Here is a 6405-nt window from a genome sequence, read left to right on the forward strand (position 1 = left end):
GATCTTGAAACAGAATTGAAGAGTGTCAGAAACAAAACTTTCTAAGGAGTGATTTTGCTCTTAACAATACACCACGTCTTAGCAAGTAGATGTAAGAATAAACACTTTGATTCAGTAAGTAGGCAGTGAGACAAACTCAAGTCTTATTAAGGCATATTTGACATCAGCAAGTACATTTGATGCTTGCTGGCTCTCCTTCAAAAAAATTAAGTCCATCATACCCATCCTGACAGTTAAATAGCAAGCAATTTCAATCATTCAGAATAGACCATCAACCCTCAGAAGCTAACCAAAGATTATTCTGATTCTGAGGAGAAGAACGGCAACAAGATGCATGCACTCTGCAACACAGGAGAGGAACGGAGCCACCTGTAAGCTAGAGCAAGTTGATTTGATGATGTGAAACTTAAGGCCAGATTTAATAAGGTTAGGTGCTTGGTTTCCAGTGGCACGACGTGGAGGTTTGACTGGGAAGAGTCTAGATGAAAAAACAGGACCAGACATCAAACAGACCCTTTCCTGTTGATGATTCGGCCATTTTTTTGAGGCCCTCCATGGGCACAAAAGCAAGTAACCAGTCCATGATTCCAACCAAGCTTGTCTGAACAGAATCGGTCAGAAAGCACTTTGAACGTGCATGGAAAGAAACGGCCTAACAGGTGGTGTTTACATATTATGAGTTATTGGGTCCCCAACAATATATTTTCCTATATGATAGCTTTTCCAAGTCAGATCATAACATGTTTCAAGTCTTTAGTAACCTATCTGTGATGTTTTACTCTCCTAAAATTCAGTAGTACTCACCCAGCTCACCAATAGCTGGCTATATTTTGATGTTTGTCAGAAAGTATTGTGTCATAAATGACCATCGAAAAGCAATGATCAAATTGGGAAAATGCCTGTAAGCAGTACGGTCTCTTCTTTTAAAGGACCTAATCTATGACAAGTACAGAATGGACTCCATTTATAGCACTAAAGCAGCATTAATACGTTGGAGGCAAGAAGTGTATTGTGTTCCTATTTTAAGCAAGATACTGAATATTTACTATATAACAGAAGGAACGTAGTATCCATTAGGAACTTTGGGTACCTGTGGGCATTGATTGTCTAATGTAATCCTTGGATCAACTCAGTGATCACTACACTCTCTCCATCTTACAGATGTGGAAACTGAGGTGCCAGGATACTCCATTCACTCACGCATCTACTGACTCCTTCCACATATGTACTCCGCAATGAATAAGATGGCCCCTGCTTGCCAAATATTTACAGTTTAGTAAGTGGTAGAAGTGGAATTCAAACCAGGTCGGTCTGTTGCCAGAGCCGTTGGTTATTTTCCACTCAAGGGGCTGGTTTCCGATCTAAATATAACCCAGCTCTTAAGACTCTCACACCTTCTACTAAAATGGGCCCTTCCCCGTCTTGTGAGGTACCCCCCTCAGCTATTTTAGGTGATCTGGAGGGAGTCTGGCATGCAGCCCAGAGAAGGCCCAGTCAGGTCCCAAGCACATGTCCCCTGCCAGGCACTGTCACCTTTCTGCCAATTCATGCTGCCCTGCTGGGCTGTGTTCTCTGCCAAGGAAGAGACTGCCTCTACTTACCCCCCTTCTGTCAGAGCACAAACACTGGCCCGACTGTCTCCCAGAGTTTAGTGAAGAACCCCCCTTTTAGCTTCCACTTGAAGCTACCCTGCTCTCCGTAGGAGACAAGCGTGAATCCCCAGCAGCGTGGACTAGGAATTCTACCCTCAGAATGTCTTCCCCTTTTGCCCTCTTGTTCCATTATGTCACTAACTTGTCTTTCCATGGTATCATCATCATAATGGCTTATTCTCACCTAACACTTACGATGAGCCAGATACTGTTCCAAGTACTTTACGTGGATTAACATCCCAAGGGGGTAGATCTTATTAATACAGTATTCCCATGGTACTGATGAGAAAACTAAGGGCCAAAGGTGTCGTAACTTGCCCAAGGTCACACAGCTGGTAAGTTGTGGAGCAGAATTCTGGTGCCAACCGTCAGACTCCAGAGTCCATGCTCTTGACTGCTTCCACAGAGCCCTCACTCAGTGCCCGAGTTTCCTGCACATACACTCAGCCAGACATCCGTGTTTGAATCCAGTGTGGCCAAGGCCGGGCACCCGCCACAGAAGCAAGGCCCCTACCTGAAGGGAGGCTTCTAGAGTCACCACAGGGGCCCCCTCGTAGGGCACCTGGCCTGGCAGACTCTGGGCTCCCTCTGTCAAGATGCTGGTCCTTCCAGACAAGGTCACCCACCTGACAACCTCCAGCTCAACAGCAGGGGACTCCGGGCTGACCCTTCTCTTGTCACGAAGCCCACACAGTAGCTGTGGTGAGACAGTGCAGAGCACTCCTGTTCTCCCACTAGCCGTGTCTGCCTCAGCACTTGGACAGAACTCACCACAGCAAACACTGCTGGGCAAAGTGCTGAAAAGCTCAAGCCCAACGGAAGCCAGGGGCCGTCGGGTGGTGTGAGAGACAAATGCTCACCCCTGGCCCCCGTGCCAGGACACTGAGACCTGCCACAGGCATTCATTGGGGAAAACAACAAGCACTTCCCCGTGCATTCCTGGAATATATAAGAACATCTGAACACAAAGCTTAAGGATTTCACATAGAAATCAGTCTCGCACAAACTTTTTAAGAGCAGGAAGAGAAACGGGTAGGGGAGCCATAGCAGGTAACTGCTGAAATTCTTGGGTCTCTGGGAGGCTGCCACTGTCTCAGGCTCCAGCAGTGAGACAGGGGGTTCTTAAGAGCTCACTGGGGAGCCCCAGCTACCCCCACACCTGCCAGCAATGGTCCGGAGAATGACTTTCCCTTTTTTCCATCTTTCCTATCTCATGTGAGAACGTCTTATGGACAAGCTGTAGCCAGAACCCTGAAAGAAAGGGAATTGAAAGAAATGAAATTCCCAGCTTCCTCTCTGTCCTGCAAAGGAGACCTTAGACAAGGTGGTGAGGATACTGAGCTGAAAATAAGTGAGCACAGTCCACCCTTCTTACTCCAGATTACAACTTCCCCCAAGAGGAGAGTAACAACATCATTTTATCCCTAAGGTGATGCAACTGTCTCTTACACACTCACCTGCCCCCTAAAAAGAAAGACACAGTATTCCACGTGTGACTTGAGCTCTGGGAACATTTACTCCTAGTCCAGATGCAATCTTCCTTTGATAGCCAATGACTTATATACCAACTTCTACGATTAACCACTTCATATTGGATAAGGGGTGGGGGCAGGGAGACATGGCAGGGATGAAGGAGAGAGGAGGAACTGATGAATACAAATAACAGGTTGTAAGTAGATTAGACAAATAGAGAGATAGGCAGATACAGAGACATATTAAATTGAGGAAGAGAATAACACATAGTTACAAAAGACTTCCTTTCTGCAACTGATCACTAGACCTTGTTGGCATTGAGAACTTCCTTCTTCCACTAGCCTTTGCACGTTCTTTTACCCTAACATCTCATGTTTTAGCCAACGTCTCGTCTGGTCATGGGTCTTTACATGGCAGGGTGACTCAAACTTTCTGCCAAAATGTGAGTAAAGCTTGGGGACTGGAAAAGAAAGGGTGCGACTGAACTGGACCCTACAAACAAATGAACATGAGAGAGAGAGATGCCTACGTGGTCCATAAGTGCCAAATACTCTCCCTTCCCTACTTTCCTTGCTCTTTTCTCTCTCCACCCCCACCTCACCCACACACACACCAAACAAACAAAAAATAGGGTAGAGAAGGGCTTCAAAACCATTGTCAACACTTAGGTTGCTGCATGCAAGAGCCCTGGGTCATTCCACACCCCCCATCCACCCACCAACTCCTCCCTGCCCTTCGTCTCTGCTTGGGGTCTTCTGAGGAGAATAATGCATTCTTCAGAAAGCCAGAACTTGATAAAAACATCTGCTAGGAAGAGAGGGGGAAAGTAAGAGCGAGATTTCCTTTCAAAGTTCCACCGGCCATTCTTCCCTCCACATCCCACCAACAAGCCCCCTCCTTCATCTCCCCTTGTGAGGAAACACCTGGCTGCAGATGGTCTTGCTGAGCCATGATAACAAGCTCTGGAGCCGATACTCGATGAAATGAAATACATTTAACTTACAGGATGAGTAATCCCCGATGGCAATTAATCTCCAGTCCTGAGGCCCCGGGGGCTGCATGAGGGGCTGTGCTCTCTCCTTCAGAACATCCATTTCTGGAAAGCAGCCAAGCTCACTAAGCAGCCCTAATCATGGGGCACAGCCTGGGAACCTTTGCCTTTGCCTCCACCCTCCAAGGGTTCCCAGCAATACCTGGCTGTTGGCCTCCTCTCCTCTATAATGGAGAGGCTGGATTTTACATCTGTCTTCCCTAGGCCAGTTTCAATGCCCCCATGAGTTCAGGTAAATTCCTGAACTAGCTCCTTTGGGGCTGGACATCCTGAGCTATCCAGGGAGCTGACAGGTGGCTCTTCAAAAAAAAAAAGAAAAAGTAAAATCACTCTTTGCTAGCCTCTATAATCTCCTGGAAATGAGGCAGCTGGTTCCCTGTGGAATAACAGGCTCTCAGTCCAACCAGAGTCAAAACCATCGACACAGGAGAACGGGTAGGCTAGAAATTCTGCCCCACTTTGTATCCTTTCCCCTCGGTTCCTTCTCTGTGCTTAGGACACTAGCTGTAAGAGGAGAGGGGGCCGTGGGAAACCCAGGCTGCTACCTGGTAGAGGCATATAGGACTAGAGATCAACAGAGAAGCAGTTGTTCATTGAGAGCCTCACTGTTTGCTCCATTAAAGGTCCCGTGGATTCCACTAAGGAATAGCCTGTGGTGGAACTGTAACATTGGAAGCAAAAATTTCATTCATTCACCCCTCATCAAACAGTATTCGTGTATACATTCTAGATGTATAAACAAATGAAACAAGACATGATCCCTAAAATAATACTCATCCTCAAAATGCTTTCAATCTAGTAATAAAAACAGTGACTCCACGCAGAGTGGTGGGTACCTTGGTAATGTACAGGGTACTCTGGGAGCGCAGAACAGGATGTAGTAGAAAGATCTGAAAGTGTCCTGACAAGTTTGGTTTCATCTTCTTCATTCCCAGAGATCTCTCTGATCCTCAGTCCCCTACCATCTGCCTAATGAATTTCCTGGACCTGAACTTGCCCTCTGGGCTGTTCCTTTGAAGATCCATCCTTTACCGTTAGTCCAAGACTTTATCTTAGAAATCTTACTTGCTCTTTCTAACTGACCCGTTTGAGCCAAGGGTACTGGCTTCTCCCCAACCTGGACACGCCCAGATCAGCCCGTGCTTCCAGTGTTTGTCATGGCCCAGTGATGCCTCGGGCTGGAACTCGGTAAGTATTGTATCTCTCACTGCAGAAAGCAAGCCGGAGAGTGAGGAGGGGGCAGGGAGAGAGAATGTCATCCTATCCTCATCTTGCCACAATTTCCTACAGTAAAAATTCGCTAAGGTTCACCAAGGAGTTTAACTGGCCTTCCTGACTCTGTCGTCTGATGGAAGAGAGGAGGACAGAAGGGAAATGGCCTGTGTTGAATGCCTGTTAAGTGCCTACATGGTGAGGAAGGGTTTTTTAGAGATCAGAAAATTGAGGCTCAGAAAGGTTAAGTGAACTTCCCATGGTGACAGAGCTAATAAGAGACAGAATCTTGATTTCAGCTCTGGACCTTCTTATTCCCAAGTCCATGTTCTATCTAGATGATGGTGCTTCTCAAACTTTATTGTGTACACAAATCACTGGGGGGGGGGGGGGTTCATTAAAATGAAGCTTCAGGGGTGCCTGGGTGGCGCAGTCGGTTAAGCTTCCGACTTCAGCTCAGGTCATGATCTCACGGTTGGTTTGTGGGTTCAGGCCCTGCTTCAGGCTCTGTGCTGACAGCTCAGAGCCTGGAGCCTGCTTTGGATTCTATGACTCTCTCTCTCTTTCTGCCCCTCCCCTGCTTGCACTCTCTCTCTCAAAAATAAATAAATAAAGTCTATTAAAAAATGCAGCTTCTGGGGCGCCTGGGTGGCTCAGTCGGTTAGGCGTCCGACTTCGGCTCAGGTCCGTGAGTTCGAGCCCCGCGTCGGGCTCTGGGCTGATGGCTCGGAGCCTGGAGCCTGCTTTCGATTCTGTGTCTCCCTCTCTCTCTGCCCCTCCCCCATTCATGCTCTGTCTCTCTCTCTGTCTCAAAAATAAACGTTAAAAAAAAAAAATTAAAAAAAAATGCAGCTTCTGATTCACAGGTCGGGGAGAAGGGGTGAGAATCTGCATTTGTAATAAGCTCCAGGTGGTGCTGATGCTAGGGGTTCCCCGCTGCCCCCTGATGTTGAGCAGTAAGGCAGTGGAAGAAGCAGCTTTCTACTCATAATCCCAGGTAGATCCCAAGGGCCCGAC

This window comes from Panthera onca, chromosome B1 (genome assembly GCF_046562875.1).
Source record: "Panthera onca isolate mPanOnc1 chromosome B1, mPanOnc1 haplotype 2, whole genome shotgun sequence".
Classification (NCBI taxonomy): Eukaryota; Metazoa; Chordata; class Mammalia; order Carnivora; family Felidae; genus Panthera; species Panthera onca.